At 36.1% G+C, this 21,924-nt stretch overlaps 1 long non-coding RNA gene across 3 annotated transcripts in view; it reads left to right on the forward strand.

Moving 5' to 3' along the window:
- LOC105494334 (uncharacterized) overlaps nt 1-20,488 on the forward strand; it is a 636,433-nt gene extending 615,945 nt beyond the window's left edge. For 2 of the 3 annotated variants that reach the window (XR_011608282.1, XR_011608284.1), the window contains one exon: nt 19,879-20,488. This is a non-coding gene — a long non-coding RNA (uncharacterized lncRNA). The remainder of the gene's footprint in view (nt 1-19,878) is intronic. The other variant, XR_011608283.1, reaches the window with a different exon arrangement.
- The last annotated feature ends 1,436 nt before the right edge of the window (nt 20,489-21,924 follow it).

A 21,924-nucleotide genomic window follows, 5' to 3' on the forward strand; every position in this document is an offset into this window, starting at 1 on the left:
TGCAAGTTTTAGCTATAAAATGACAATAATATTTCACATAAAAAGGTTACTATTAATGGTTACTGTCATTTCCTACTTAGTGATTGATGTAATAAGCCATGCCCCAAACCTGCCAGGTTTAACTCTTAGTATTCAGTGTGAACTGAACTATATTGCCCTCAAATTCATTTATTGAAACACTAATGTGCTGGCATTAGAAGGCAAGGCATTTGCGAGGTAATTAGGTCGCAAAGGTAGAATCCTCATGATGGGATTAATGCCCTTATTAGAACAGACTCAAGAGGAATTTTACTCTTTGCCATGAGAAGACACATAAAAAAAAAAAAAAAAAAAAAAAAAAAGATGAAATCTACAAGCCAGGAAGCAAGCTCCCACCAAGAACTGAATCAGCCAGCACCTTGTTCTTGGACTTCCCAGCCTCCAGAACTGTGAGAAGTAAATATTAGTAGTTCAAGTCACCCAGAGGGTGATATTTTTGGATATTTTGTGACAGCAGCCCATACAAACCAAGGCTGTCTTCAAGCAAACAATTTAGAAGTTCACAATTTTTTTTTCTGTCAAATACTTGGTGTTTGCAACTTGAAAGCATCTTGGATTTCAGGTCAATATCCCTAGTACATATTTTTAAACTTATTTAGAGGTTCTATTGACTTAATTTATTTGAGTCTATGTCCACCTTTCTCCTGAGGCAGAGAATGCAACTGCCACGGGTCTCAAAATCCTCTAGTTAACACAAAAATTACAGAAAATGCAAAATTCCAGCCTAGGAATTAAACACTCTCATGTGTAAATTTGGGTAATGTAGAAGTTTAATGGCAGAGAAAGAGAAATTATTATGCCTATCAATCAAGTGGGAGCTTCTCCTTAAAATCTTTCCACATGAATCACATGGCTTAGTGGAGTAAAATATTTCCGGAGCCTTCTCCTATAGGACCTCACTCAATCTTACTCCATTGTAGAATAGGAGATACCTTCACCGTGTGCACAATGAAACCAATACTCAGAGAAGGCAGACAATTCTCCACGAAGCCAGAAAACTAATAAGTGAGCAGTAAGTAACACAATCAAATACCCTCATCATATAGATCACTCATTTTAGAATTTTGAAATTAAATCATGCACTGTGTAACAGTGCAGTGGAATGCTTTCTTTTTGTTTTTTCTTGATTCTCAATATAAGAAGCTTATAAATTTGTCTTTTTAATGGTTGGGATCATATCTAATAAATTTAATGGTTGGGTTAATATCTAGTGAATTGGCTGTACTAATTTCTAGAATGTGGAAGCGCTGTAGACTCAGTATGATTGATCTATTTTCCTCTGCTGTGTTAACTGCTGCCCACAGGGTGCTCATGGCATTATCCACATGCATCCCTGTGCATCTAAATTCCTGAAGGAATGTGTATTCTAAGGCAAAATTCATAATGGTAATGTTGAAGAAATAAAAAATAGTATGTAAAAACTCTGAGTACAATTATTTAAAATATATTATTAGTTCAGGTAAAAAATTTCAGGAATAAAGTCATATTAAAACTTTGCATGGAAAAATTAACTTTAATTTGTACTAAGCCTTAGAGTTAAGTTTTTAATAACTTCTATAAGGAAGAGCAGAACGAATCAAGATAAAAGTATCGTTTATGTGCTAGCACATTTTTGTTATCCGAAAATAATTAGCAGAAGTAGATAAATTAGTTTAAGCTTTTACAGATCACTGTTCTAATGTAAAGATGTACCCCTGACTCATATAGAAAGAAGAGATTCACTTTGTTCAGCTTTCTGGCAATGGGGGTTGGTGGGAGGCTCAATCTACATTGTAGAAGAAGAGTATCTTTAAAAAAGAAAAGTCAGGAAATGTCCAAACTTAATAGATACTATGGTAATGAGTATAAAAGCACAGCAGAGGGACTAGGTAATAATAAAGGTGTAATTGGCATCTGTGAAGAGAACATTATGACATTTTGTTACTGGAAAACTGTATACCAAAATTTCTAGAAACATTGGCCATCAAATCTTTGAAAACCACAAGCGAGTATATTTCATACGTGAATAAATCCATATACTCAGAACCACAGTTTTATGGTACTTGAGATGGATCTTTTGATATTGTAACGATGAAATAGCTCTCTCAAGGAAAGATGAAAAAGTAAAACCAAGACTTGTTTAAAAGATCAAAAAGAGCGATGCTGTGAATGTTCTCACAGTAAATATGACGCTCTCTTTATCTGGATGCATTCCTATTCTAAAGATGCATGGAAAATAGATCAATCATACTGAGTCTATAGAGCTTCCACATTCAAGAAATTAGTACAGCCAATTCATTAGCTATTGTCCCAACCATTAAATTTATTAGATATGATCCCAACCATTGAAAAGACAAATTTATGTATCTTTAGAATAGGAATGCATGTATCTCAATAACAATATAGAATCTTAACATTTTTGAAGTGTTAAGGAAAAACAAAATGACAACAAAATAAAGATATATGAAGCTACAACATTTCCTTGATTTCTTAAACAGTGCAAAGAATTTAAAGTAGAAGGAAGTTAGGCCTTTGCACATTTAAATTTCATCAGGGCATCTTATAAAACTTTGGCAATTTTCTTAGATCTTAGATTCCTCACCTAAAAATATTAATGTATATACTAAACTAACTTCAAGCTCTCTTCACGTTCTTCATTATAAAAATATAGTACATTAACTTGGAGTACATCTTAGGGACATCTTGAAAACCGTATTTTAAAAAATAAACTCTCAATGGAGAAATAAAGGTGTCTCTGACGATGCAGGTGAAATTTGTAAGCTACTTTAGGCAAGTTACTTCCTCACTTCTTCTGAAGGAATGCATTTTGATTTTACAAAATGCTATATAATCTTAAAATACTTTCATAGATATTTCCTATATGAATAGAATATTTTTTCCAATAAAAACGTGAAGGAAATGGTGAACCACAGCTTTCAATTTATCTTTGAATACTATCTTTTAATTATACCTCACTTTCAACTCCTCCTTAATAACACAGAAGTGAAATTATTAAGCTGGAAACTGATCCCCAAGTATAAACCAATGTTTTAATGCAGTTAAAGGTTGTAGATATTTCTCAGCTGGGGGGAAATAAGACGGAACCTCCCCCAACCTCCCAGAAGTTATAGTATTTTACAACTCAACTAGGTCACCAGTCATAGCAGGTGCGTTAAATGATTGAATAAATTAGCTCCATTTATATTCTCCTAGTAAATCAATTCAAAACAGCTTGATTTTGTACTGTTAGAAAAGTTTATGTATCTGGAATACCAACAAACAACTAGCAAAAATATTACTCGAAATATTTAAAGTCAGACATCCTTAGCTTATTTTGTGTTCTAGATGAAATAATTTCATCTTGCACATAAATGAAGAAAAATGGAATATATATCTCCTTTGGTCTGATTTTTAAAAATACTAAATATGTAAATATAGAGGAAAGCGTTAAATACTAAGTACTAGCTCATACTTAAGCACACATGATCCAAATTTAACAAATGGAAGCATTTTATCCCATTTGTCAGGTTTTTTTTCTTTAAGAAATCGAACAACCAAAGACCCAATTTTAGTATTTCTATCTACACTATTTCCTACCTCCAAGATGTAACCATGACACTGAAGTTGATGTTTATCTTTTCTACATGTTTATACATTTGCTTTATATGTGTAATTATATAATATACAGTATTTCAATTTGTTTTAAAAATTAAGCCATGCAATGAATGTTTTTATAACTTGCTTTTTATTCAACATACCATTTTGAATATGTATACATGTTTGTTAATATATACAAGACTCATTAATTTTAACTGCTTTATTACAATATAGCCAGGCATGGTAGCTCACGCCTGTAATTCCAATGCTTTGGGAGACCAAGTTGGGAGGATTGCTTGAGCCCAGGAGTTCAAGACCAGTCTGGGTCGCATAGGGAGATCTTCATCTTTACAAATAATGATAATAAAACAAAATTAGCTGGATGTGATGGCAAGTTCCTGTAGTCCTAGCTAATTGGGAGGTTGAGGCAGGAGGATCACTTGAGCCCAGAAGTTTGAGGTTACTGTGAACTATGATATTTTGCCATAGCACTCCAGCCTTGGTGACATAGCAAGACCATGTCTCTAACACAATTTTTTAAAGAACAAGGAATACACCACAATTAATTTTTTTATTCCTTCTCTATTAATATAGTTGGATGTTTTCTGCAGTTTTTCTTGCTTACAAACAATAATGCTTCGAACATTTCTCATTATATGGATGTAAACATTGTTCTTCAGAATATATACCTGACATACTTATCATTTCTTTGTTATGAGAATATTTAAAATCTACTCTCAGTAATTTTCGAGTATACAGTAAATTAACATTAGCCATTGGCATCATGTACAATAAATGTCCAGGACGTATTCCTCCTATCTAATGAAACTTTGCATCTTTTGACCAACACCTCAATCACCCCGTCCCTGGCAACCACCATTCTACTTCTATTAGTTCGACTATTCTAGACTTCACATCTAAGTGAGATCGCGCAGTACTTGTCTTTCTGTGCTAGCTTCTTTCATTTATCATAATAGTTCTCTAGGTTCACTCATGTTGTTGCAAATGATGGGATTGTTTCTTGGTTAAGGCTTTCTTTCCTTAATTTTTATTTTCAGACAATAAGTTTAAACATTTATGTGAGTTAGAAATAATTCCCTCATTCCCTCCTTTCTGTAAAATTTTGTGTAAGATTGGTATTATGCATTCCATAAATGTTTAACAGAATTCAGCAGTGAAACCATCTGGACCCAGACATTTGTTTTCTTTCACTTTTTGTGAGCACTGTTTTTTTTTTAAATAAAAAATCAATTTCTTTAATGGTCATATATAAAAGTATACCTAACGTTTTCTACTTCATTTGTGATCATTTGGGTAAATGGTATATCCTACCTACATTTTGAAATTTATTAGCACAAAATGGTGTGTATTTCCTTTTTATCTTTTAATGTCTAATTTCTGTGGTGATATTCTGTCTTTTATTCCCAAGACTGGAGATTTGTGTTTTCTCTGTTATTTGACTCATCAGTCTGATAAGAGGTTTATATATTTTTCTAATTTTTTCAATCCACCGGTTTCTGCTTTATTATTTTGGTCTACTGTTTGTTTTGTATTTCAGTATTGCTCTGTTTTTTTTTTTTCTTTGACTTACTTTCAGGTTGGTCCTGTTTCCTTGCTTCTTAACGTGGAAACAAGATGATTAAGTTGAAACTTTCCTTCTTGAAACATTTAAAGATACAAGTTTTCTTCTACATACCACTTAAGCTGCATTTCATGTATTTTGGTATGTTGTATTTTTATTATAATTCAGTTCCAAACATTTTCTAATTTCACTTCTAATTTTTTCCTTGACTTATGCCTTAAGTAGAAATGCTCTATTCACCTTCCAAATATTTGAAGATTTTATAAATATCTCTGATTGCCTCTTTATTAATTCCATTGTAGTCAGATAACATTTTCTGTAAGCATTCAGTCTTTGGAAATTTATTGTGACTTGTTTTACAGCCAACCATATGGTCTAAATTCGTGAACATTTCATCTGCATCAGAAAAGAATGTGTATTCTGCAGTTGTTTCGTTTAGTGTCTAATAAATTTCAGTTAGGTCGAGGCGGTTAATAATGTGGCTTAGATATTCCGTATTCTTACTGACTTATTATTTTCATTCTACAAATTATTGAAATAAGGGTGTTAAAATCTTTATTATAAGTTTGGATTTGTCTATCACTCTAATTCTCTCCGTTTTTGCTTTGTGTATTTTGTAGCTTTATTACTAGTTATTTCCATGTTTAAGATAGTTATGCTAACAAGCAATATCTTTCCTTCTTATTAAATGTTCCTTTTTATCTCTCATTTTACTTTTCATCTTAAAGCAACATTTTTTTCTGATATTAATAGAGCCACCTTCATTTTCTTTTGCTTGCTATTTGAAGATTTTTTTCCATTCAATCTGTGACTTATATTAAAAGTGAATTTTTTTTACAAACATTACAGCAGATTCTTGTTCTTTTCAAAAATCTCACCTAACACCCTAACTTCTAATGGTGATTTTTAGTCCACATATACTTATTAATTATTGGCATATTTGTTCTAAATCTACCAATTTGTTATGTTTTTCTCTTTTTTTCTTCCTCTATTCCTTTATTCTTACTATCTTCTGGATCAATTTAAGGAAAAATTTCATTTTAAATAATGTATTGGCTTTTAAATCACATGAGTGTGCGCTAATTTTTACAGGTTCATTCCATGATTACCATCCCTGCAATACCACCCCTTAATACCTTTCTACTTAGACATGAAAATATACGGCTTTACCAAAAAAGTAAGTTCCTTACCCATAAATAGTAACCTTTACTCTCTTCCTTTGGGTGATGGTTATCATATAAGTTATACTTCAGTAAGTTATAAACCTACCATACAGTGCTATAGTTTCTACTTAAACAATCATGTCTTTTAAGAAAATTAAGAGAAGGAAAATATACAGTCTTGGTATTGACCTGTATGCTTCCCATTTCTGGTTCTTTTTGTTCCTTTCTATAGTTCTGGATTTCCGTCTTGTCTAATATCCCTCAGCCTGAGGGATATCAGTATTTCTTATGCTATGGATCTTCTGGCAACATATTATTTCATCTTTTATGCATATCCAGAAATTGTTACCTTGCTTTGATTTTTGTTTTGTAGTTTCACTCAGTGTAAACTTTCTCATTAATGTTTTTTTCTTCCCCACATTTTGAGATATTGATCCAGTGAGTTCTGCCTTGTATTTCCCTGTAAGTAATGTGTTTTCTTTTACTGTGGGCGTTTTTAAGATACTTTCTTAATCTTTGATTTTCAGTATTCCTACTAGAATATGCCTAAGGGTAGTTGTGTTTGTATTGATCTTGTTCTGTTAGCTGTGCTCCTTGGAACTTTATGTTTGAGAGATTTTTGATCATTATTTTGTCAAAAATATCATCTGCCATATTCTATTTCTCCTCTTTCTTCTGGGATTTCAAATATTAGCTATTGTCCAATAGCTAACCGAAACTCTTTTTATATTTTTGAAATCTTTTCTCTCTCTGTTTTTAGAATAGTATGTATTCTGAAAATCCACTGACACACTACATTCTTCTGTTGTCTATTTAATAAATTTCTTATTTCAGATATTATAATTTTCCATTTAGGACTTTCTGATTTTAATAGCTTTGAGATGTCTGCTGAGATTTCTCACATGTTCCATCATTATGATGTTATGTTTTAGCTGGGTGCAGTGGCTCATGCTGTAATCCCAGCACTTTGAGAGGCTGAATGGGGAGGATTGCTTGGGAATTTGAGATCAGCCTGGGCAACATAGCAAGATTCTGTCTCTATGTAAATAAACTATTTTTGTTTGCTACAATTAACTTTTCTGCTAATTACGAGATTTGTCTCATCTTGGGGTCTATTTTTATTGACTAGATTTTCTTCCCTGGCTGATGTCACATTTGCATACCTCGAAAATTGTATCATATGAAAGATTTTAGCTAATATGTTATAGAGACTCCTCCGAATTCTGTTTTCTTCCTTTTAAGAATGATGACTTTTTTTTTTTCTTCCAACAACCTGTTAACATATTTGTAGTCAAACTCCAAATCTATTTCCTGTTTTGGGCAGTAGATAAAAGCTCTGCTCGGTTCTGTTAAACCTCCAGCTTTGGGTGTCTGCCAGGCCTTGGGCTCCCCTTGATGTGTGCACAATTCAGTTTCTAGTTTATTTGAAGATACGAGGTTGCTCTTTCTGTGTCTCCCTCTTTTCCGTTGTCTTAGTCCATTTGTGTTGCTCTAAAGGAATACCTGAGGCTGGACAATTTATGAATAAAAGAAGGTTATTTGGGTCTTGGTTCCACAGGCTATACAAGAACCCTGACATCAATACCAATATCATCTTGGTGAGGGCTTCAGGCTGCTTCCACTCTAGGTGAAAGGAAAATGGGGTTGGAGGGAGCAGGGGTCAGTGTGTACAGAGATCCCATGACTAGAAAGGAAGGAAGGGGGAGGTGCCAGGCTCTTTTTAACCAGCAGTTCTTGTGGGAACTAATACAGTGAGAACAGCACAAAGCCATTCCTGAGGGATCTTCTCCCAGGATCCAAATACTTCCAACCAGGCCACACTTCCAACATTAAGATCAAATTTCAACATGAGATTTGAAGAGTCAAATGTCCAAACTACAGCATCCATGTATCACCCATTCCTCACCAACCCCCACCACCACACCAACTTCCAAGCACTTTTCGGCTCTGAATTCTGTTCTGTGATTCCATAAACCCTTAAGAATGCCAGTTTCTGATTTAGCTCTAGTCATCAAGTTATGATCTGGCACTACCCTAAGATAGAAAGCAGTATAAACCAATATCTCCTACAATACATTCTCTTTCCTCTAAGGGTCAATCATTTCTTCTCTCTTTGGTCACTCTCTAGTTCTTCAACACTGACTTTTTTTTTTTTTTTTTGCTTTTTTTTTTTTAATTTATTATTATTATACTTTAAGTTGTAGGGTACATGTGCCTAATGTGCAGGTTTGTTACATATGTATACTTGTGCCATATTGACTTTTATACTCTGTGTAGAGTTTATAATTGTCGCCTGTGGGGTAGTCCTAAAAGTTTTAGCGGATGCAAGTTACTCTGCTCTGACAAGAAGTGACTCTTCCTTGTCTATAATAGTTTAAACAACTGTGGGGTCCCCACTCAGAGTAGTCAGAAGCCCAGCTCACAAAGACCCATCTTTGTTTGTTCTTGGTGAGCTCTACAAAGGAAAGGGCCAATGTCTCACTGAAAAACTATTTATATGTCTATTAAAACAGCAAGGATAGAGCCTATCTAAGGATCTGCTTTGTGGGTGGAATTTAAACTTACATCTCAGTAGAATTGGCAAACACAGGGTATCCAGGGCGAAGTAGCCTGAGGGTTGCTCTTTTATACTAAAGTATTTGTTGATTCAGTCAGTGACCTAAAGCCGGGACTAATTTTCTTACATCATAAAATGAGAGATGTTAATACACACTTTCACCCAAAAGGATACTATGTATAGATTTATGTTAGGTCAAAAATATTTGAATTTCTCAAAGAAAAATGCTATGTAAATAGAGGGTATATCTTATAAAAGAAATCACTTTTTCCATCTTCCAAACAACTCCCACAATGTCCTTCCTACTGATGCATAACTGGTATTTAATAACAAACTATTTGCATTTTAAATTACTTTGTGTGCACTGGATGTTTACTCTGATCATAAGAAGTACTTTGCCTTGAGGAGGAGTTACGCTGCAGTCAAAATTAACTCTCGATTAAAAATTCTACATGATCTTTAAAAAAAATCAAGAAACTTTGTTAACAATATTGTATTTATTTTTGGTCGTACAGCAGAAAATTAATACATAATTTTAGGTTTTAAAATATATTCTACCACTAGCTTAAACCAAAGATTCCATTTTATTTTTATAGGTTATTAATTATTACATTGAAATCAGAGTATTTCTATGACCATAAACATACAGGATTTGATAGGTCGATTGGAATTAATCTACTCTTATCATGCTGTCACAACACCACAATAATTAGAGTTTATAATTAGTGTTCGGTCCCAGTCTACCCTGCTTCTGCTTCTTCCCAAATAGTTATTAATAGTGCCCCATTTCATTACCCAAATTTTCTCTGTGTGAACACTACAATTTTTAGGTATAAGTTATAACCAAAGGTTTCCCCACTTACAATATCTTGCTTATCCATTTATGATACCAGTGTATGTAAAGTCAAACTATCAATATTCTTGTATATGTTTTATTAGATTCTGGAAACAGGTACTATTATTTTTGCCTTATGAAAATTGTTACTTATTGTAGATGCAATAACATAATGCAAAATAAGTTAGAATTACAAAATGGATATATTTAAATAAGTATACAGTAGTTTTATAAATATTATAAAATAAAGCATTTTTACAATGACAGAAATAAACATGTTAATATTTGAGTAAATGTTGAAGAGTCAATAATTCAAAAATAATGAAGAAATGGCATATACCTGGCATATTCTTCAGAATATCAAGATTGAGTAAACTAGTGTGGTTCAACCTCTTGACTTATTTATTCATTTACACAGTTGACATGCAAACTAATATAAATTCAAGTCATTAGCTGGAGCAGAACAGTATCATATTCAGTATTACTCACATTTTTAATTAATTTTGATATGCTTCATATTGACTTTGAAAAGAAATATAGTAATGTCACTACAGCGTTACTGTTTAATAAGTGATCAGATGTCTTTTAAGATAAACATTTTAAACCAGTTCTGCTGTGTGGCATGCCACACGGGGCTGTCTCTTACTTTAGACAATGAAACACAGTATCTGTTTTTGTATGTTTAACATTTTGCTAAAAGAAAAAAAAATTAGACACGTACAATCTTTAAAAATGTATTCTGTCTTTTGATGAAAACTTAACAGTCCATTTGGGATAAGGCCATGATCTGCATTCCTTGTGGAATCTCAGGTGAAGGCATGTCCTTCTCAGGCAGGTGCAACTATATCCAAGCTGATGACCATATTTTAGGGACAGATAAAATTACAAGTCAAAACAGAAATACAGGGTTTTTGGTGATACACTCATTATCCACAGTTAGAGAAAATGTCTACATACTTGGGTTGCAATGCGTTCATTTCAATTAATTTTTTAAAAATATACTGAGCACAATTGTTTTGAAAGTCCATGTGCTGGACACAGTAGAGAATTGAAAGTTAGAGCCTGTCCTCAAGGAGTTTTGTTTTATTTTCTAATAGTTACAGAATAAGCCAGAAGTTAATAAGAGCCAGGGAAAAGGTCCAAAGTGTTTTCAGAGGTACAAAGTGAGCTTTCTGAGAAGGAAGCGAATATGTCTCAAATGACACCAGAAAAGTAATTTAGAACTGTATTTAGGAAGAACTTGCTAAAACTTGGAAGGGATGTATGAATGAATTCAATAGTTCTGGGGATTTATTAAACAAAATTCGAGCTGAGAATTGGTATCACATGTCCCTGATTGAATTTCAATATTCAATCTCAGTGGTTCTAACGTTACTAATTTCTTTAACTGAAGGTTTTCAGCAGTATGCTATTCAGTTCTTTTGATTCTAGACCTATTAAAACTCAAAGCAAAAGTATGCTGTATTATGAACTCAAATGTTAGTAACAGAAAGCATTCATTTTAGCTGAATGGAGAAAGATTTTAAATACATTTTTTGGTCCAGTGGCTACACTAATAATAACAGATAATCAGTGAGTACAACAGCAAGGGTCTTAAAAAAAAAACTGCACAAGTCTATAATCTTTTATCTGAGACAGAAACCCAGCTTTTCAGTCTCTTATCACAAAAGACAATTCCACTGAATTTACTAGTTGACTGTCATTCCTACTGCTATTATTGATTTTCATAGTATACCGAAATAAGTCCTGTAAGTATCTGTAATTTACTTCCTGATCCCAGAAGTAGCTATTATTAGGTAGTTTCTCACTTAAAAGTTTCAAGTGAAATGCAACATTGTTATTATTAATTATAGTGTTTGTACCTGAATGTTTTTTCTGCGTGATTTATGTGTTTAGAATAGTCTTTCCTGTAGCATATTGATTCATCAGAATGGAAGTGAACTCCCCTGCGAAAAAAGTTTCATTGTCAAATTACTTTGGGAAATTTAACACCAAATCCTCGCTTTTAACTTCAGTTAATTAAAATTTGAGTTATTGCTCATTGTAAATTTCCAATAAGGGATAATATATATGTATATATATCATTTTATTAACCTACTTAATCAGACATTTTGCTTATGTAAAAGCACATACATATATGCATATTTAAAAATATTCACCAGAAATATTTTAGCATGGTGTGACATATACATAGGGAGGAATCTTGCATGAATTTCTAATTATTCTCTGATATCGAATTTCGATTTTTGCCAAATGATCTTTGTCCTACCCTAAACTAAGCCTGTTGTTGTTCTGTCTAAGCTACAGTGTCTTAGGAGAAAGTATTTGGGTACAATTTATACAGATACAGGGCTTGGGAAGAAACTAAAGGTCAGGAAAAAGAAATAATCTGACTTTTTCCTCATTTCCCATCTCTCCTCCTCCTTAGAAAATTCAGTACAGCAAAAACATTGCCTTCCCTTTATGCTAATCGGTAAAAATATGTATCATTGGTTTCCAATACTGACTGCCCATTTGTGTCTCTTGGAAAGGTTAAAAAACACGAATAGCCAGACCACACCCCATGCCAAAAAAAAAATCAGTGCCTCTGGGTATGGGGCTCTGGCATTGTTTTTCTTTGTTGGTTTGTTTATTTGGAGCAGTCTGTTGCCCAGACTGGAGTGCAGTGACACAATCTCAGCTCACTGCAACTTCCGCCTCCTGGGTTCACGCGATTCTCCTGCCTCAGCCTCCTGAGTAGCTGGGATTACAGGCGCGTGCCACCATGCCCAGCTACTTTTTTGTGTTTTTAGTAGAGACGAGGTTTCATCATGTTGGCCAGGCTGGTCTCAAACTCCTGACCTCAGGTGATCCGCCTGCCTCAGCCTCCCAAAGTGCTGGGATTACAGGGGTGAGCTGCCGCACCCTGTCTGGTATTGTTTTATTGTGTGTCTTTCCTCTTTAGGAGGAGAGGTGATAAAAATGTCTACACACAAATGGCAAACACTGGTGTAAACATACATGGAGACTGAGTGAAAAAGTCACTATTCTGGACTCGTGATTGCTGTTATTTGAATCAGCAATTTTCCAATAAGGCACACTTGTGAAGAAATCATCTTCCACTGCTCTTTGCCTTCATTCATTGCTTTTCGTACCAGACTTCTATTGCAATCACACATTTTTGACATCCTTGGACTATATGATTTAAGGTATAACGTAAGTTAATGGGAAATTTGATTCAGTGTACAGAATTTTGTCCTGTAAAATTGTCATCTTTCACATTTGAGGTAGAATGTTTAATAGTTAGGAGAGATGGTCTTTGCATCAGGCCTGATACTTGGCATTGTGTTGCATGAAAAAATTACTACTCCCTTTTTTTGCTTTGCTTGTTTTTTTACTCATCCTTAAACGAAGTTTAAAACAGTACTTACTCCAGATGTTAGCGGTAAAGATTCATATAAAGCATTTAGCAAATAATGCATTTTAGTTATTTCGTTATCATCACATTGCAAAATAATCATATACACATTCAAAGGTTCAAGCCTCTTTTTCCTAATAAAGTAGAAAATCATCAGGATGTTGCATGGAGATGATTCCTCTCTCTTTCACAGTGGTTACTGTCCTCAGCAGACCAGGAGAGAATTCTAAGATCTAGCCTCTTGGAAACTTTTTGACTTTCCATTACAGTACAAAAGAAAATAATGTCAACTATTATTGAACTATAATCATGCCCAGAAAAGAACATGCTCATCCCCATCTCTAAGGTCACATTGTTTTCTCTATCCATCCACATCTCTACCTATCTAGAGCCTAATGATCATTCAACATCCAAATGTACTGCTTGCTTTTCCATGATACGGTTTGACTCTGTGTCCCCACTCAAATCTCAGCTTGAATTGTAATCCCCATGTGTCAAAGGAGGGAAGTGATTGGATCATGGGGGCGGTTTCCCCCATGCTGTTCTGGTGATAGTGAATGAATTTTCATGAGATCTGATGGTTTTATAAGTCAGTTTTCCCCGCTCTTGCTCACTCTCTCACACCTGCCACCATGTAAGATGTGCCTGCTTCCCCTTCCACCATGATCGTAAATTCACTGAGGTCTCCCCAGCCATGCGGATCTGTGGGCCAATTAAACCTCTTCATGAGTTACCCAGTCTTGGTTATATCTTTTCAGAAGCGTGAGAACGAACTAATACACTCCACGATGACTTGCCGCTGCCTGTACTACCCTGTTCACACTCTAGGTACTGTAACACTTGGATTGCATTTATAATCGTCCTCACATAGTTAGTTCATAGTATAAAATTTAATCAACATACAAGAGACTAGACAAGACTATATTCCATTCCCACTGAAAGAGAAAGGTTACGCACTACTTGAATCTGTATCTATTTTAAAAATATTCTGGCTGGGTGCAGTGGCTTAGGCCTGTTATCCCAGCACTTTGGGAGGCCGAGGCGGGTGGATTGCTTGAGGTCAGGAGTTTGAGACCAGCCTGGGCATCATGGCGAAACCCCATCTCTACTAAAAATACACAAAATAGCCAGGTATGGTGACATGTGCCTGTAATCCCAGCTACTCGGGAGGCTGAGGCACAAAAATCACTTGAACCTGGAAGGCAAAGGTTGCAATGAGCTGAGATCACATCACTGCACTCCAGCCTGGGCAATAGATAGAGATTCTGTTGCAACAACAACAACAACAACAACAACAACAACAGAAACAACAACAACAAATTCAACCCTCCTTTCAATCAAAACCCATAACAATATTCTAAGCCAGAGTTGTGTAAACTACTGGAATGTAGCTCTTTCCTTTATTTATTTTTATTTTTATTTTTTTTTTTTGAGACGGAGTCTCGCTCTGTCGCCCAGGCTGGAGTGCAGTGGCGCGATCTCGGCTCACTGCAAGCTCTGCCTCCCGGGTTCACGCCATTCTCCTGCCTCAGCCTCCCGAGTAGCTGGGACTACAGGCGCCCACAACCGCGCCCGGCTAATTTTTTGTATTTTTAGTAGAGACGGGGTTTCACCGTGGTCTCGATCTCCTGACCTTGTGATCCGCCCGCCTCGGCCTCCCAAAGTGCTGGGATTACAGGCGTGAGCCACCGCGCCCGGCCAGCTCTTTCCTTTAAAGGAGAAAAAGATAACATCCTTGCTACTGCTCAGCTATCAAGTGATGGCAAAAGTAGGTCAAGAAGAATGTAAATAAATTATTCAAAATTGAATATGAAATAGGTTGGAGACTCCATTATGGTTGCCAACAAGTCATTAACAGGTACGATGCAAAAAAATAAGTTTAGAAAATTGAAAAACTGTGAGGACATTGCCTTGTGGTATATCCTAAATAACAGCATTGGGAGTGTTTGCGGAGTTCTTATGCGATCACTGAAGTCCTGCCCTAGCCGACACTAACGCTGCTGCCTCCAGAGTAGCAATAATGGGCGTGATATCTTTGACTGCATTTTTTTGTTGTTGTGATCCATTCAAATTTCTACTCTCCCCATAAGACTTTGTAATCCATTATTCATCATAAGAACCTGGCAGACGATGACTGTATGAACTCTAGAAGCTACACTTAATTATGTTCTACTAGAAAGCTGGGATATTTCATATCGTCATAACAATAACTCAATTCATATGTGTTCTTTTGGGAGGCCAACCCTAAACAAAAGTACCATGTTAGCTTTCTTACCATAATGCCATGATACCACCTTTAACTGAAATTCTCATTATTCAGGTCGCAAAAGCATTAGGCTGCAAAGCTGAGTCATTGTCTTCTGAAGCTGCCATTGTAATACCTGCACAAGGGAAATATACGGGGATGATAGGATTCTTGGGAAAACTGCCAGGAAGGAACATGTCCCTGGATAAGAAGCATCAGAAAAAGGGCAGGGAAGAAGTATGATCATTAAGCTGGCCACTTACCAGATAAGGACGAGATGTTCAATTGATTCTATAGATCAACATAAATCTTGGTTATCATTTTTCTCCATTTAGCATTTAAATTCATTACAACTATTTTTACTTGAAAGGATGACCCAAGTGGCTTTGGTTCTTTGAATTTTGAGGTGTGTGAAATTTAGCATGTCTTTGAAACCTAGACACTTTCATTTATTTTCGGCCAATAATCATTATAATACAAAGAGATACATTGAATTTACCCATCAGAAAGAATATGTGGTAATGCATAATACAATGGTGAATATTTTACTTCTCCTTTCTTGCTTTGCTCAGGGGGGCAGACATTAGACATGATGTTAGGATCATGGACTAATCCAAATTGAAGGCAAATGTGGAATCTCTTTAAAGAGGTAGCATTAGGAAACATAATTCTATTTACTGCCTTCCCCATGTTCATTCAGTTTTGTTAGATTCTTTAGTGAGATAAGCAGATATAAAAATATAACTCAATTGCCTAATCTATCATATGTGATTCAAAAACACCACTTCAATTTCACCCAAATACTGCTTTCTTTTCTGAACTAAATGGTAATAACAATTCTGTAATCAAAACTATTTTTTTTTTTTAAATAAGAGTGCCAAAACCATCAGGTAAAGCTTGAAACCTGCAAGAACTTTGAACTGTTTACTAATAAATCTGTTTAGCATGAGCCATTTTTAATCTTTTGGCAATTTGGTTAGGCAAAGGCAATAAGAGCGAACACTTCTTATATTCATATATTTTTACCTTTAATTTACATATGTTTCTTTGTCTATATAGGATCTATATAGGGGGAAAAATTGAAGGCATGATTTTTGTTTATATATCGTTGAAAGATGCCAAGCCTCCTTTTCCCGTAATGAAATGGTGTATTTAGTCACGTACATGCATGCAAACCTTGTCTCCCCTTCACAGTGGGATTCTCTGTCTTCCTGTTATTTCTAACTATTGCTGTTTATATGCCATATTACATTCTCTAATTTCCTTTTATCTTTTCTTTATTTTGCAATGTCTCAGCACGTGTCTTTTTAAGACAAGTTAATTTAGGCAATTACTCCAGTTTGATTGAAGATAAAATCTTTAATTTATCCAGCCCTCCTTTTATTCTTTCTAGGATACTCCTTCCATTAATTTCATGAAACATTCTAATTCTGTAGTTTAGAGAAAAGCTAATATCATCCATATACACACGCATGCGCATGCATGCACACACATACACACACACACACACAAACCACACATATCTACACTTTCAAAACTAATGTTTCTTTTCTTTTTATAGTAAATAATTATTTTCATGTTTCAAAGTATCTGATATGGTAAGAGATTTCAATTTGAGAAGTCCACATTTCTTATGTATGTGTTATTTTTAAACTGTTTTAACTCATTTACATTTTAGTAAACTAAGTTTCAGCTCTTTTCTCAAGGGAGCATTTTGACAGAATACAGAATAAGGACCCAGAACGTCTGCAGGAATAGCTGAGGGCATTATTATTGAAAAAGGCATAAAGAGAAGTACTGAAAAGCTTGAAGCACTTGAAAATAGAAATGCCATTTTTTCATTCATCAGCTTATCAAAACATTGCATGTACAAGTTACTGTTTTAGGCGGAAGAGCAGGTGAAAAATGACATCCCCGATCATCAGGTTAGAAAGAAATACGTGAGATATTGAAAATGATGTGGAAGGCAGTAAATGAATATAGATGGAAGTGACCAGCTCTACCCGGGGCAAGTTTCAAAAGAAAGGACATTTGAGATAAGTATTTAAGATGACAAGAGCAGCTAAAAATTACCTGTCTTATTGATTTCATAATTTAGATGTATCATGTGAGTTAATTATTAACATAGAGGTATCCTGCTGCACCATTTGACGTGTTTAAATGCCTTTATTCTGGTACTTATATAAACTACTGCTGCTGCTAATTTGGATGACCTGGAAGAGATAATTGTTTCACATACTAGATATTTTATTCCTAAATATGTGCTATCTACTGCTGTCATGTGTAAATAGGTACTTTGTTCATACTGTATAAATAGTGCAATGAAAATGATACACCCAAAATAAAACTACATTGGTTCAGATTATGAGACGATAACCACAGAAACTGTATTACAAGTGACAAAATATTTCAATATTTCATCATTCACTTTGAAAAGCATTGGCATTACAGTATTTGTGCACCTTCTCCAATTCCCTTGCCTGCCTCTTTCCTGACTCCCTTACATTTTGTTCTTCCTCATTCCCAGAGCCTGGTGCTTGAACTTTCCAGTAAATTTAATCTTTGTCTCAAGTTCGATTTTCTAGAGGGCCTGGGTCAACACAATTTCTGCCTCAGGATGGGGCTTTGGAGTTGGATTAACTAGCTCTTGGGAAACAACAACAATGAAAAACTGCATTAAGTGACATCATAATAATTATTTAAATGGATTGCGATGGTGGGGAATTATTTGTGACAAGAGTAGAGTCCTTGTAAATATGAGAGTAAAAGAGCCAGACAAGTTGCTATCCAAATTATTACCTGACCAGAAAGCTAGAGGACAGTAGATTAGCAGCCTTGGAAGTTTTTCGACGACAAAGTTAGGCCTTTCAGGGTCAAAGACTGGGACACTGAGATCTGGGATAGGGGCAATGGGTGGATAAACTGGACAATAGAAATTTTTCAAATTTTAGCCCCTGGCTATTGTCACAGGACATAATTCAGCACCTTCTTCCCCACTCCTGGAGGGGAAGGAATGGGACCTTAAGGAGGTAGAGGTCTTACAATAAGACATTTAATCCCTTAGGATATGCTCCTGTCTCCCCATGTTGTCCAAAGGGCATAACCAAAGTGATATCTCAGCTTAGCCTTGGAAGGGAAGTCAAAGCTCCATGAAGAAATAGCCTATACCTGAAAGGTAATGGCAGCAGCTGACAAAGAGTGATGAGACAGTGGAAAGGAGATGTAAGTCTGAATCTTGACTGTGAGATTGGAAAGGGAGATGGACTATATCCAGAATCTCATGAGTCAGAATTTAATATTTTGGAAATGATGACAGGAATTGGTCCTCTTAATCTGCTGAGTTTGCTCCTAGGAACCTAGACTCTGTGATGGTCAAAACCTTCCAAAGTGGAAACGCAAAAAAAAAAAAAAAAAAAAAAAATTCCTTGGCAAAATGTTAAATAGGCAGTCAGAAATTCTGGCAGAGGAGACTGGTATCATGGCTTTTTGTGTATAGTTCAAAAATCCACAAATGTCCAACTTCCCCAGGAGTGGATGAAGAATCTTCTCTTCACTTAGAGAATAAGTAATGTACTAGTGGAGCAGGGGTGGGGACAAGAGTGTTTACTAGCATGGTAGTGACCATCCTCTCCAGGACGAGGTCTTTAGCATCGAATGCCTCCTTTGACCAGGCTTCCCTATTATTTCTAGGGAAGTTGAGATTCCTGAATAGCTGCAAGTGTGAGCATTTAATCATCAGCACCAAGACAGATATACTCACCACAATGGACGGTGGAACCAGAGTGCCAAACAAGGTTTTAACCCACAACAAAATGTGGTCACAGTTAACAGATTGTGGTATTCCCATGGTAGTGAGATAGATGGACAACTGACTAGGGTGCATGACTTATTTAATAAAAAAAGAATCAACAGCAGTTTAGCAGAGGACTAATGGCAGCTATTGGAACGGATGTCTTCATGACTGCTTGCCCAGTTTCCATAGATAAGCTGTGCCGGATACCCATGACACATTGATGGACAGGGAAGCTGGGCTACCTAGAGCAGTGGTCCTGCAATTTCCTAGCAAATATATGCAATAAATATCCCAATTGTTCCTCTAAAGAATCATGGAGCTCTTTGCCAAGGCAACTGTTTACTGGAGAATGAAAAAATATGCAGATTATCAAAAGGATGTTAGGTATGGGATTCTAGATGACTTGATACTTGGAGATTTGAAAGGCTACTATGGTTTACCAGTTAGAATGGGGGTAAAGATCAAGTGATAAATGCAATTCTGGTTTGAGGTCATGATACAGGTCTGTGGGCCCACCTCGTGCTACTTCCCCAGTGACCTGACACAGTGGGAGACCGTAAGTGGACATGAGTAGTATGAATGGACATTGGGTGAGGTACAAACATTGTGGACCTTGTCATTTTCCCTGGACTGCCTCTTCTCTTTCGTGGTCAACAGTGTTTCCATGTTGATTGTTCTTTTTCATTTCCAGACTTGGGTGAAATGTCCCACCAGACGGTGTGATATTTAGTAGCCCGGGAAGCTGCCAAGGGGCTGAAAGACACTATCTGAAGGTATGAACCAGTTTGCTCTCCGTAGGGAGGATTTCACCGATGGGAAACAGATGCCTAGAAGACATTGGGTCAGTAAATTTTCCCCCTGTACCCTTTCATGAGATGCTCTGTGATGTGGTTCCTCCTTGTAAACCTTCCAGAAAGCCCGGCTTGACGAGTCAACTTGCTTCTGAGTGACTGCTTGGGTCTCTTTAAGGCTTATGGGAAAGAAGCTGCCATCACAGTAGTGAATTGCAAAACAATGCCCCGATCTTTAATTCCTTCACTTCTCCTTTTCTCCTCACCTTTACCAACCGGGGCGTGGACTTTCCAAAGAGCATCAACACTTTGATCTTTGCCTTAGGTTCTAATATAGGAGCCAGAATAAAGACACTGGATGCATATTTAAAGACAATTAACCGCTTTTCAGCCAAAATATTTTTGCCGATGCGGGGGGCTGTTATTTCACATGTTCTGTTGGGGCAAAGTTCTTGAGTATTGAAAATACACATTCAGCATTCTTTTATTTTAGTTTAACAAAGATTATATTATAATTAGCCAATGTGGACAAGACATCCTAATGAGCCACATTTTGTTTGTTTCATATCATTTGGTCTGCCATTCATTTCTTTTGGAGACTTTCAGATTGGCAAGTTGAATGAGAATGTATGCACCCCCTCCTCTTACCAGTTACCACTCTCTTACTTTCTCTTTTGAATTTCAGTCAGTTCTGACTAAGCACTGTATCAATTTCCTCCTCTTCCAGCAATGCCATTTCCTCTCCTTCTGTCTCAGTTACTGTCTGTGTTATCAGGTAACCTAAGATAAAAAGTTTAGCTCGTGCATCCTCCATACACAAAGTGATTTGTATGCTAGTTTTAAAAAGAGCAGGTGCACTGCCAGAGAAGCAGGGTGGTACTCACAGGAGGTCTGATCAACGGAGGCTGATGAGTGAAGGGAGAACAGCCTCCTGAGTAGCTGGGACTACAGCAAACAAGGGAATCTGTTCTGCAATCCAGGTAATCATAAGTTCTATGGTGAAAATTCATGAGGAAAAGGTGACAGAGATAAGATCTAACCATGAGGACTGTTTTAAATAGGATGGTCCTTGGTGGCCTTTCTGAAAACTAAAACCAAGTAAGGTCTGAGTGCGGATGCAAGACCCTCAGGTAAGAATAAATTTTATTTGCTCAAAGAACAGAAAAGACTTTGTAGACAGAGCAGGGTAATCCAGTGGGAGAGTGTTGGAGATAAACTTGGATAGGTATGCAAGTTCAGAGGACACAGGGCCTTGCAGTCAATGATAAAGCTAATGAGCCCTATCCTAAAAGTATTGGGAAAAATCCTAAGAATTTTGAACAAAATAGTGATGAAGTCTTATGTATAATTTCAAACGATTACTCTTGCTGTTGTAGGAAGAATAGATTGTAGGAGTCAAGAAAATGTAGTACATATACACCATGGAATACTACGCGATCATAAAAAAGAACAAGATAACATCTTCGCAGGGACATGGATGGAGCTGGAGGCCATTATCCTTAATAAACTCACACAGGAACAAAAAAGCAAATACTGCATGTACTCACTCATAAGTGGGAGCTAAATGATGAGAACACAAGGAAACATGGAAGGGAACAGCCCACACTGGGGCCTTTCAGAGGGTGGAGGGTGGGAGGAGGGAGAGATTCAGGAAAAATAACGAATGGGTACTAGGTTTATTACCTGGATGATGAAATAATCTCTACAAGAAACCCACATGACACATATTTACCTGTGTAACAAACCTGCTCTTGTATTCCTGAACTTAAAACAAAATGTAAAGAGGAAAAGTAGTAGCTGGAGTGAAAGATATCGGTGGGAAGAGGTTGAAGAGTGAGATGATGTGAAGGGGTGAGACAGAATTCTCCTCCCGGAGTGCTTTCTCTCCAGCATTGGGTGAGGGTTGTATGCGGGTATGTGGGCTTGCGCAGTGGTGGTGAATGTGC

This window comes from Macaca nemestrina, chromosome 9 (assembly GCF_043159975.1).
Source record: "Macaca nemestrina isolate mMacNem1 chromosome 9, mMacNem.hap1, whole genome shotgun sequence".
Taxonomy (NCBI): Eukaryota; Metazoa; Chordata; class Mammalia; order Primates; family Cercopithecidae; genus Macaca; species Macaca nemestrina.